Consider the following 13,448-nt stretch of genomic DNA (forward strand, 5'->3'; position numbering starts at 1 on the left):
AGATGCTGAGGCAAGAAGCATTTGCCATTATTATATGTTCTATTTCGTGTATGAAGACTCAGCAAATGTAGAGGTGAAGAAGAATATATTGGGTTTTCTGATAAGCTGTCAGCTCACATGAGGAGTAGCTTTCGATAAATGTGCAGTGCACAAGACCTAGTTCAAGATGAAATTACTGTTGAGCTATCCTACAAAAGTAGCCATAACAAATGATTTCCATATCGGTTTAAGAGCAAATGTAAAATACATTGCAGTAATATCTTATGGAGAGAACTACAGCTAAATGAGGAAGCTAGTTAGGAAACAGTTAAAAGGAACAGCTAAAATCATAAAGCTTTTAGTGGTATCAAGAGTTACCATATTAAATATGAGAATAAATATCTACCATCTATCATAAGTGGGAAAAAATACAGTATTGTTAAACTGCAAATAAGGGAAATCTGTAACACACTTTATAAAGAGGGACTTTATACAGTAGAAATTGTAACCCAATGTGGAAAACAGGCAAATGAATAGCTGCTGAGTTACATGTGAAAAACAGAAGACAGGCACAGAAAGAGCTTTGAGGAGATCTTCAGGCTCATCAGAACCAAGAGAGGGTTTCAAGGCCCAGTACGGATCAAGGCTCTGTGAGAACAGTAGCAGAAGATAAATCTGCAGCAGCAAATCTTAAAGACTCCTTTTGCATCTGTGTTAATTATGGAAGGTATATCAAAGTTCCCACACTGGAGCTTACGGAGCTTACGCGCTAGAGCTTGCAGAAGGTCTGCTTCAAATTGAAGTGTTAGGGGAAGAAATTTTAGAATAAGCTGATTAAAATGAATTATAACAAATTGCCTGGAATAATCAGCGTACAACAAGTCTGGACTACTTCAAATACATAGTCAAAAAGAATTTGGAAATGTAGCTTACTCTGTGTGAAGCTGCAGTCCAGAAAGTTTTATTTCTGTCTATATCAAAATTAAAATTGTCATAAAATCAAAGGAGAAGATGTGTTTGTAAATACAAAAAATATGTACATAGGGAAAGTAAAATAATAAAGAGCCAACATGATTGCTGTAGACTGACTGTAACCTGCAAGTCTGTTGGATAGGAGTTGGTGGGCACGTGAGGACTATACCATACGAACTGACTATCCTAGCCCATCTTGCCAGAGTTTGTTGAAGAAACCAGTTGGTCAAAAAAGTAAGAGAGAAGTCTTGGGTTAAGAAACAAAGCTAAGAAATAAGGATAAGAATAAAATATCAGTTATCACAATGAAGGAAAGTCAGGAGTAGGATCCTGCAGGGATCTATGTGGGAGTCTTTGCTATGCAGTATTTTTAAGTCAGTGAAAGGGGCTAACCAGCAAAAATCAGCTTGTACTCATACACGATTCAGAAGATTAAAATCCTCAAATCTGTGAAAATGAACAGTTGTGGGAAGATGATACAAAATAACATATTAATAAAATGGCAAAAGCGTTAACTTTTTAATACTGTCCAATAATGCTTACAGGAGGGAACTGGCTAGAGATCTTGAAGCTGAATATAGCTCTGTACAAACACCACGATGATATCCATGACCAGGCTGGAATAGTACAAACAGTTGTCAATGTCGTTTTTTTAAATATTGATAAACCTGGTTGTATGTGGAGAGAGAGATCCTGTATTTGAACAGGATGGTTAGGAGTCTGCAGCCTGGAAAAGAAGCTCAGAAGAAATGCATGATATATAAAACTACTAATGCTGTGCAGAAGATGGGGAGGGTATAGTTATTCATTATTCCTTGTAACATAGTTTTGTAGACTCCTGGTCCTTACCCAGCAGTTGGCTTAAAATAAACAGAAGGAAACATTTTTTCATGCAGCGCATAATTATATAGTGGAACTCATTGCCACAGGATGTTACAGATGCCAAAAGTAGAAATAAGTTTAGAAGGTAATTAGGGAACCTGATATAATAAACATTGTTAAAGTATTAGTAAACATGATGTGGATGCAACCTCTGGCCAAGGACAGTCATTCTCATGTTTTGATTCTTACTACTTTAGGGATCTTTATTAGGCTAGAAACAAAAATTGACAGTTCACAAGTCTTATGACACCAGTAGGTTGACTCTGCTTATTTTAACCTTCATATGTTGTAAAATCTCAAACTACTTTCTCTGTAGGAGGTTCTACAAATAGTTTGGAATTGACCTAATTCGCTCTCGAATGTGTAGGAGGACAGAATTGCAATTATAAAACATAGCTGAATCTTAACTTCAAAATAAGAAAAAGCCTATAATAAACACGTGAAGGCACTGTTGTTAAAGGACTGTCCTGTAAACCATTCGAATTATCCAGTATTTTTAAATAATCCAATATATTTTTGGTTATCAGGTATGCAAGATAAACATACTCCTGTGAAAGGAGATTTTCAAGTATAAGTAATCTGCTATCGATGGTTTGCTTGCATAGAAGTTGATGATTGGTTTTTAATGCAGTAATTAAATGGTACCTTATGGAACTGTCAGGTTGTATTAACTCTCTAAGCACTGTTTTCCTCACCGTAACAGTTGGTTCTGTCATTCTGGGATTGCTGTTTTGTAGCAGCAGGAAAATGGATGTTGTAGGAGTGTGCGGACTTCACTGGTTTTGCAAGCTCACTTACCAAAATGTGTTGATCACAAAAATTGTTTTGATGGTTATTGTTCGCTTAAGTTTTTGGTGCTGCTGAGAATCCTCTTTTCTTGCTATACCCCTTTGTAGGCTGCAAGAGAAGGGGCTGATAACTCTGACTTGTCTTTGCCTACCTTTCCCTTGCAGAGAATTTAGCAGCCTCCACTTTTCCCCTTTGCCTTTACATATTTCCATGGGACTCTTCTGCACTGTGACCAGTTAACCTAGCAGTGCCTATAATGGGCCCCAGCTTGTTCTAATCTTTTGACTTGGGGCATTCCATTATTTCTGATGCAGAAGAATTCATTATATCTTGTATTTTAACATAAGAAAGAAAGGCCAGAGGAATGGTTTGTGTGGGTCTGGAAAATTCAATTTAAAAAAAAAAATCAAATCACAAAGCAGGACAGTGAAATGAAAATAGAAGGAAGAAAGCAGTTGTAGAATAATTTAATACTTCCCCAAATTTTTTATGCTTTACTGAATAGCTCTTCTATTTAAGAAATCACAAATTTTAATTAGAAAACTATGGGTGCTAGAGGTAGGGAGTTATATAGAGAAATTTTGCAGGGGTCTAAAAATAGTCTCCAAGTGTTCCCAGGAGTAGAAGAGATCCTAAAAAGCAGGGGAAAAACAAACAAAAAAACCTAAAACACATGGAGTCAACAACAAAAATATAGAGCTTCAATATTTAAGGGTTAATTTTCTAGTTAAAAATTGGGTACAAGTAGTGAACCCAGTGAAAGCAACAAAGTCCATGTGTAGCTGGATTTCCCTTGAGAATGGTGAAAGGAAGAACTGTGGTAAGAATTCTTGAGGTCTGTGCTCTTGCCATGCTGTTTTGCAATAAAATGATGTCGTTTTTGCACAGAAATAGTTTCATATTGTAGCAGCCCTGTATGTGCATAAGATCCAACCGTGAGGAGCCGCGGTCCTGAACAAGATGTTATTGAAATGGTGAGGACTGCGTGCAGAGCAACCTCTGCATCGAGGGGGTGGATTGAAAAAAGAAGCAAAATGTAAAAATAGGCTAAGGAGCGTGTGTCTCTCATGGGAACAAATTCTAGCATGATAAATTTAGTCAATAAAAGAATAAAGCTCAGTGACCTATTGATTTGATTCTATTTTATTTTTTTTCCCCCTAAGAACAAGGATACCACTGCTGTTAGAGTGCCTGAAGTAGAAGAAATGTTTCCTTTTTGTCCTGGCTTTTGCCAGTTTAACTGACCTGTAAGAGATAAAGTCACACAATTTTAGACAACCATCTCTAACACTGCTGCAAGCGGGTCTGAAATGGTTTAACTTTTCCCTTTCTTATCATTCTGGTATTTTCTCATCTTGAAAACAGAAACTCACTCTTTCAAGCCTAGATTGACAAATCTGCCTGTATACTGAAAAGGGCTCTGGGAAGGAAGTTCTGTTCCAGGATAGCAAGTTAGCTATTTGATAGTAACCTATCCGAGAATTGTGTTGAAACAGTGGCATGCAGGTATTTTCAAGCCCACTGTGATCTGTAGTTAAAACATGGGAGAAGAGGGTCATTTTATGGTAAAACTGTAAGCTCAGATTTCCCATTAATTCCATCTTGCAAAAATAATAATAATAATCAAAAAGGCAGAAGATCGTTTCTTTTGGAGTGGGAAAGAGAGAGGACTTGAAGGATCTGGCTATTTCAGATTGTCTGGTGAAAACCATCAATAGAGTACATCAGTGTTTGAGCTATATTCTCAAATCCCAGCAGGATTGTGACTTCTGCAAACATTTCTGATACAGTGCAGCTTTATTGCAGTCAAGAAAAAAAAAAAGTCACAGGCAAGAAAGCTTTCTGGAAAAATCCTGAGTTATCTTGAATGCTAAGTGGTAATTTAGCCATAATTGGAGACAGTTCAGTATTGTCTTGTCAGAACGGCATGTAGGTATAGTCGCCTGTGCTGGAGTTTGTGCTTTTTTTGGGCTAACCGATGTACTTTCACGCAGGCTGCCTGTGCCCTCAAGACTCTCCGTCTGAGATAAGAGACAGCTGTATCATCTTAATTAATTCTTTTCTCACCAAACTTTAAGAAAAGTGGACTTGATGAAAGCCAAACAAAATAATTTGTTCTGCAGTTGAGACAGTAAGCTTGATGTGATGTTAATTTAGTCATTTGCTATTGTCTTTTCACATTGTGTTAGGAAAGCTTTCTGTAGCAGGAACGTGGTTTAATGTATCAATGGGGAGAGTTTATGGCCTTCAGCATTTTTATTAACATTTAAGCATGTGTTTTTGCTGGTGTATGTGATCTGTTTTTCCAAGTCAATAAAATGATGATTTATTAAGATATCTTTGCATCTCCTAGAAGTTAAGTGAATCCACATGTAAAATTTATTCATGTCTGGATTTGGTCCACAGATGCTTTTGAGCTTTACCAGGCTTTTTTTTTTTTTTTCCCCCCCCTAATCTGTGCAAGCAAACAAAAGAACAACAACAAAAAAAAGAGATGATAAAAAAAAAAAAAAGCAACTTCTTCCAGCTGGCAAGAAATAGGGAGTGGAAGAAAATGCTACATGGAGAAGGGAAAAAGCTCAGAGTAATGAGAGAGAAGAAGAAGCTGGAGAAAAGAAAGGAGAAGACAAAAGAGGACAAGAGGAGGTTATATAACAAGCGGAAATTGAAGGTTTGAAGATAAGTTAAGAATATTAAAAACAATTAACATGAAAAGTGAAGGAATACCATACTGAATGTAAATGAGGGAGCGAGAGAAAAGGAGTGAGACTGGAAAGAAGCCAGGATACTTCTGAAGTGTAATGGATGCTAGTGAGGAGTTTAATGGAGTCAAAGAACATTTCCCGGCAGTTTTAATAGCCAGGTTTATTGTGAAGCAATTACAGAGCTCAGACCTGCAAGGAGCTGTAAACCTCGGCCCCCGATAGCTGCAGTGAGCCCCAGGCACTAGTCACTTCTCTCTAGCATCATGCCCCAGCAGGAGCTTGCTCCCTGTGCTGCTGCCCCTGGGGACAGCTGCCTGGACAGCAATGTGATTTAACCCTCAGAGGTATTAGGAAAGTCAAGACGGAGAAACTCTGAAAAAAATTCCAGTTCTTAAACTACTTTTTTTAAAATAAAATACTGAGTAGGTAGGATAGGACAGAGGCTGCAGATAAACCCTTGGTATTTTGGTTGGAGATCATTGAAAAGTGTCTTGTCAAATGGTACTTATATAGGATGTTTCATGAATTACAGCAAAAGTAGTAGCAACCTGCTTTTCTCCTTGAGCTTCAGCAACCACAGACAGATTTCTAATTTAACAAGTAATTTATTTATAAACTACACCAGATTTAAAATTAATAAATTGGTTATTGAAATGAGACTTTGCTAGGCCGTTGACTGTTGATTTTTGTATTGGAAAATTGTCGGCATCTGTAAACAGAGGTTGTACTGGAAAAATACAACAGCAGGTCACGTTTTTCTTATGGCTTGTAGCTAAGCATTGATTTTAAGGCTGTATAAATTTCTTATTGTGTTCTCTGGTTGTGCATTTTAAAACAAAATCCATAAAGTAGCATACTTAAAAAAAAAAAAAAGCTTAAACAATGTTAAAATATCATCCAAGTTGCACGGTGTTTATTAAAGACCAATATATCTTTTATTGTGGTCTCCATTTAGATTTAAATTGGGTGACAGTAATTTTCAAGCAGTTTGCCATGTAACCTTTTTTTTTTGCATGACCAGTAACTTCCTTACTCAGTTGATCTCTTAGACCCAACAGTGATCTAAATCTTACAGAAGAGAGGGGCAATTACATTAATGTTTTTAAAACATAGACTTTGTAATGTTGTCAAGACATTTTTGAGAAGTTCTGGCAATTGACAAGTCTAGCTGTCTCTGACTCCAGAACAGTAAGCTTCTACTTGCTCAGTTTTTTACCTTTCAATATTATTTTGTGAATAATATTTCTCACTTGTATCTTTCTCTTAAATTTAGCATTTTCCCCTTAGGCTTTAGGAGGTGTTTAATAAAAACAAAAGACAGCTTATATTGCAGGCTCACTTGCTATTTTGGATAATAACCCTCTAAATGTTTTATAGAGTTTTGATAAATATTTACATTTATTTTTATTTTGATTTTTGAGAAGTGACCCTTCCTTTGACCAGGCTATCCTTTCTTCATATTGAAAGATGCTTTATATAGTACTGCATGCAAACTCATAATGTAAAAAACTTCAGTGAAGAAATGAGATGCATCTTTAGAAAATGACTGGCATAGTATCTAGCTGCTTTTTAGATAGTTTTGGAATAAAAACGTTCAAGTCTGGCCTAGCACTCTAGGGAAGGTGACTGTCCTGTTATACCAAATGCCTCTGTTTTACATGCTGTACAGAAATAATTCATTTATAATAGGTCTTCAGAGGAAAAATTGTAGCTAATAAAGAAATTTCATATCGCTCAGTGTAAAATGTTCCAAATCAGTGTTTATGGAAGCAGCCTGTACCAGTTTCATAGTAGTTGAAGGAAAATGAAGCCCTAACTCTGGCGTTTTAAAAGGTTTGCACGTTCAGCAACCACATAGCAATGTACTATTATCACAGCTGAGCTTGTTTCCTTTTAAATAAAGGAAACATTGAAAATATATATTAAATAAGCATATATATATATATATAAACATTAAAGAGGGAGCTTCAAACACCTGATACTCACCATCTTGTCCTTATCAGACACTGGATTCTTGCATTAAAAAAAAAAAAAAAAAAAAAAAGACTATGTTACAAGTTTTCCAAGCCCTGGAACTAGGTGTTTGGTTTTTTTTTTCTCCTTGAGCTTCTCCAGGAGAAGCCCCACCATCGTTTCTCTACCCCCTGCCCTGAAGTCGTCTCTGCTTCTGCCTTGTCAGGGGAGCCAACCTGATAGGAAGGAGCTGAAACACGGATGTGTTGGTGACAGGATGCCAAGAGCTGTGCCCAGGAATTAAAAAACAAGCAAATAAACAACAAGCCAGCCAGCTAAGGAAAACTGCAGCAGGTCTGAGAATAAAATTAACTCTCTGCTAGAGTGAGAGGATGCTGGGATGGGGGGAAGAGCTTGTGCTGCCTCCTACTTCAGATCTGGAACATGACTTGAGCACCCTGCCAGTACCTGGAGGAGGGCCTGGCTTCCAGAAGGAGAGGAAAAGAAAGAAAAACCCTGTTTCAGGAAGGCAGTTCAGTAAACTTGAAATTTTGTAAGTCTGTCATGATATTGCTGAAGTGTGTGTATCACCTTTTGTGTCAGAAGGTGACTCCTGTGCTTTAAAAGTTCTGTTTATAGATAGAGTAAAATGCTTTTTTGGATTATTCTTGAGTGTCCTTTGCTGGAGATGGCCTGTGTCACCCCACGCTGTGTGAGTACGACTACGTGCACATCTCAGCAGCTTAAGGGTTTAATGGTTTAGCTCTAAAGGCAGTAATTTATCAGCTGAAATAACTGTGAGAGTTTACTTAGGATACCAGTCAGACAGTAAATCTGTATTAAACAGCAACAAAAAAAGTCACCCGTGAGGCAGCGTTGATAGCACCGAAACCACACTCCACTCAGTTTCAAATTAAAAATAACATTGAACAGAATACGAATCTTCCGTCTCCTGTTGTGCTGACCTTGTGTGGCGGTGAGAAACTAGGCTGAGTCAGTTTGTAAGTATAGATTTTACCATTCGCTGTAAAGCAAGCAAGGAGAAACCTGTGGCTTGGGCTATTTGGGCAGCGCCCTGCACGGGGCTGCAAGGCTCCCTCTCTGGTGGGAGCCTCTCACCACTCGTGCTACTTCGTGTGCATTTCGTGTTTTCATTCCTTTTGAAATAGGAAAGAAAAACCGCACCTTTAAGCCATTAAAGGGAAGAAAAAAGATGCAAAACAAACCAGCGAATCGTGATGGAGTTGTTAACTAGATGAAAGCTGTAAGATGTTCGTCTTATTTAAGAAGCCGCTTGCTTTGCCAATTTAACTAGTCAAGGCTTTTGGGAGATGGCTTTTAAGGATGCGTCCTTGTCCTAAGTCGTGGAGATCAAAGAATGAGTAATTCAGACATACAAGTTTTCAAGGGACGAGTAACAGAAAGATCAGGGAAGTAGTTCAAGATGTTGTATAATGGGATGAAATTAAGAAAAGTAAAATCTGGAATGATTATCAGAACATGGTTTAGTTCTTGGAGATATTAGAGGTATTACACTGAGAGTGTCTTAGGCAAAGTAGGAAATATTCATCATTTCTAACTGCTTAAAGTGATACATTCTCTACTGTTGTATTAGAAATAACATTTCTCTTTTTTTGGTGTTTGAATTAGCAGCTATGTTGTAATAGAAGGTAAATGTAAGTTCATGTTTAAAAAATGTTTCCTTTGTCTTAAATTTTTACAACCTACCTCTCTCCCAATAAGTCTCTTAAGCTATACACGTATTATAAAAAAAAAAAAAAGAAACCTAAACAAACTTAACAAATAATAATAAAAAAATCTTAGACTGCTAAGCGCTCGATCTTGCCAAGCCTCAGTCTTGATCTTGAGGCTGATGATTATTTGTATTATAATTTTTCTCATGTTTAAAAAACAATGAAAAAAACTTTAACTGCAGAGGAAGCAGGTCCGGGGTACTTAACTATAGATTTTCAGCCTGTTTTGAAACACTGGATTTTTTTTTTCCATTTCATAAATCTTTAAATACTTTTTTTTTTTCTGATTTCTCTGTTGCTGAACATGTTTGTTTACTTCTTCCCTAAAGCTGGACCTTTAACTCCATGAGCTGAAGAACTACAATGTGAAATCTTTTCCTCTTTTTTTTTTTTTCCCTTTTTTCCTTACTTTTTCAACTAGTGTCTTGGGTTATTAGCTAGAAGGATTTTTTCTTTTTAATAAAATCTGATTGGCAGGGACTATGTGCACAAGCACACATCTGTCCCTGTGCTTCCCCATCTCTTCATAAAAATTAATATAATCTTCAGTGCTAGACTGGCCAGAATGTTGAGATGTTTTTATTAAAACACTGCAAAACAACTAGCCATCGTGCTACTAGGACTTTTTTGTTGTTGTTTTGCCTTAATATATATATTTTTAAATGATAGATGATAAAAATCTGTTCCTATAGTTCTGCAGGTTTTGAAACCATATTTAAAGAAGGATTGTCATCTTGGAGAAAACTTGAAAATAAAGTATTAATTTAAAGAAGAAATGTACTCAAAATGAGATATTTTCTAGCATTTCTTTTGTTGTTATTGAAAGTTTTGTCTTCAGTAGATTTTTTTTCCCCATTTTTTCAGCTTTGGGCTTCTACTCTTCCTTTTGCCTTTTGTGAAATCATAATGCTATTTGATTTCTATCTGTTGCCTTGGTAATAACTCTCATGTCACAAAGTCGGTATTAACTTCACTGCAGGACCATACAGGAGGAAATATATGAACTGCATGGGTGGGAGCAAAGTCTTTGTTGGAACATATGGCTTGGGTTATTAGCAATTATGGTAAAACAGTTACCTGGAGTAAAATGGCTTTGTTTTACTTCTTGTCTATACGTGGTGTAGCTGTTGAGAAGTCTGTTAAATGCATCTCATTCATGCTGCTCATCTGTAAAGCCAAGTAATGAAATGAAGTCAGAGTAGCAATGTTATTTATAAATCATTCATGAACGATTGCTGGAGGAGGCTCCCTAAATAGTAATACTGTTTTGTTTGTTTGCTTGTTTGTTTTAACATATTATTTGTCTAGATAGCTTCTGGAGCACAGTTCTGTCTCAACAGTTTCTCTTGTAAAAATTCCCTTCTTATTCAGTTGCTAATGTTTAGTAGGCATAATTTTGTTGGACTGTATGTTTCTGGTATCTCTAGCAAGGGCCATTCTTTGGGTTTGAGACCAGGAAATCAGACAGCAATCAGCGACCGATTTAATTCAGTTTTCCTTAAGGTACGGTAAGGGGAGAACATCTTGTTTATGTCCTGGGTTGCTCACTTGTGAAAACAAGGACATGTATTACTCAAATGTATTCTTAGCAAGAATGAGGTGTCTACTTAAACCGAAAACAAGGAATAATACACGTGAAAGAATTCAAAGCTCACAACGCAACACACCTTGAGAAGACACAAAATTAAACTATAAAAGGTCACCTGATTAGATGCTGCCCAATACCTCAACACAAAAACCTCAGTGAAATATATTACCAATATATTACCATTCAAACACAGAGTAAGAGATATGATGCCCTTTAGATCTGTTTATTCACCTTTACTTTAAGAGCACAGAAATCAGCCCTGTAAATTGGATTCTTTGGAGTCTGTCAATAGGAGTTAAATCACTGCAGGCTACTCAAAATGCTCTATGCAACAGAGGTTGAGAGACAGAACAAACATATATATATATATATATATATTCACACTGAAAGGTTATGCTCAATGCAAGAAGTTACCATAAATGGAAATAGTCCAGAAATGGATCATAAATTAAAAAAAAAAAAAGGAGGAAAAAAAAAGAAAAAGTGACATTTAAAGGCTAATCAAGATGAGGAGTCTGCAAAACAAAGATTACTGTGATCAAAGTAGCCCATGCAGACGGTGTGGTATGGACTGCAGTCACCAAATCAAAAGAAAAATAAGAAATCACCGAAGAGACTCTTAATTTAGTGTGGTGAGGAAGAATGTAAAGCCAGTGAGGGAAATAAGTCGTAACAGGGAGAGTGTTAATGAGGAGAGCCCAGGGCATAAGCGAGGGTGTCAGCACACAGAAACGAAATGGAAATGTCCTTCCTGTCTTTGTTTCCAGTAGTTTCTTTGAAGATCATGGGTTAGCAGAGCTGGAGGGAAATCTGGTGGGTGCAAGGTGAGTCTGATCCCCTCCAGGTGAGGAGGGGAGACTCACCTCTGATGGCTTAACATGGTTGTTTGTTTTTAAAGAGTGCTAACAAGCCTATGGGCGGTAATAATACTTCAGTTAATGCATTCGGAACTTTTTCAGGAAGAACAGGATCATTTTGTGATATTTTATTTCCTTTCAGTAGTTACTTGTACATTGCATCCTCCCAAAGGCATGTTTTACAGATGTCTTGGAAAACAGGAAAAAGTTGTGAGACTAAGTTGTCAGCAGAATTTCATGCATTTTACAGAGAAGTTTAATTATTCTCTACATTTTGTAAAGGAAAGGAAGAGCACCTAAATAGCATACTGCTGATTCAGACTTCTGTTTTCTGAAGGCTCCACTTTCACCTAAACATGTTTTTTTTTTGGTCAGGATTATGCATGGAAGGTGCTTTAGAAGCAATTTCTAGAAGAAGGGGAAGGGGGACAAAAGCACAACAAAAATAATCATTTAAGATGATTTGGGCTTTCTTACCCGTACTCTATTTCCTACTTAGTTATATTATTTCTGTTCTATGTAGACTGGGGAAAGAGACGAGAAAGCTTGAGCTATTAAACTTTATACATTGACGACCTGATGTTTTCAACTTCAGGTCTTTAAGTCATAGGTGTAGCATCAGAGTAATGAATTCGGTTCTTAAGAATTGAGAAAAACTCTAAGGAAAAATTTAGATTCTCATTAGTTTCTTCAGTTTGCTACTTTCAAGGCAAATCGTCTGAAGTCACACAGGACAGAGTGGAGTTGCTGTGTGCATTGCAAATATATCCTCAATGAGCCAGAATGGAAAAGATGACCATGTTGTCAGGTGGAAAATGAGGCAAGTTCTGGCTTTCCTCCTGTTTTTTCTGGTCTACCTCATGAGAAAAGACAAACATTTGTCACATATGCTTTAATCCCTCAAATGATACCCTTTCTACTGGCTTTTCTAATATGAAGAATTAGATCTGTCTGTGTACTAAAGAAATACTTGTTGCCTTTATGTGGATAAGAGAGGGAAGCAGACAGAAGTACTGTTTCATTGCTTTTGCATCAAGGGCTGTTAGGAACCGGGTAAGATCTCAGTAAAACTTGGATCAATCTAGCTATTTTTTAAGCAAAGTTTTGAATGTAACCTTTTAAAATCTCCATACATCCTACATCTGAGCGTTTAATAGGATTGGAGAACAAGGGACTGATCCAGACTGCAACCATAATTTAGTGCTGTAGTGAGATACAAAGTACTGAAAGAAATCATAGCAGTGTGCAGCATCAGCAGCTCCTTTCCATTTGCACACAAGAGCAGAAGAAAAGGGATCTTAAAAGAATGAGAAGTGTAAAGTTTGTTTGCTGGTGATGACCCTTTTTCAAATTCATGTTCCAAAAATCTTAGATTTTTCAACAACCATTTTAATTTTAATATTCAATAACCACATTTACATTTTTATTTCAAGGTGTGATATATGCTGTTTGTTTACAGAGGAAATAAAAGGCAGGATAGAGGCTGATGTTTTTTTCTGATGCGTGTAAGGAGAGCGGCTTATTATTGAAATAGGACAGCTTTTAAGAAAAACACATACTCATTCTGAGTCATTTTCCATTCTTTCTTTTCATACAGTTTCATATAATGGTAGAGAAATAATCATCATGTTTAAGCATTTATAATTTGAAAATTGTCAGATACAAAACCGTTCTCTTTTTCTGTCTCAATTGCTTTATTAGAGCTTTAAATAAGTAAAATTAGCAAGGTTTAATTCATTGTATTTTTCAGGGTATATAGTCCTACTTTGAAGGCTTATATCTTATAGCAAAGAACAATTCTGGGGGGAGGTTCTTGTCACACTGTGAAAAATGAACTCGAGCACTGCCAGAATTCTGAACAGAGGCAGAAACTGGACGTTCTCGTGGTAACGTGTATATATAATATGATTGAGTGTACTGAGATCTGGAACACAAGCTCTGCAAGATACTGGTCAGGTCTCCACAGGCG

General features: G+C 36.8%; 1 protein-coding gene across 1 annotated transcript in view; it reads left to right on the top strand.

The window, feature by feature from the left end:
- Positions 1-13,448, top strand: part of SLC2A13 (solute carrier family 2 member 13) — a 158,221-nt gene that overhangs the window by 71,693 nt on the left and 73,080 nt on the right. The window lies entirely within an intron of this gene.

Source organism: Anser cygnoides, chromosome 1 (genome assembly GCF_040182565.1).
Source record: "Anser cygnoides isolate HZ-2024a breed goose chromosome 1, Taihu_goose_T2T_genome, whole genome shotgun sequence".
NCBI classification, from domain to species: domain Eukaryota; kingdom Metazoa; phylum Chordata; class Aves; order Anseriformes; family Anatidae; genus Anser; species Anser cygnoides.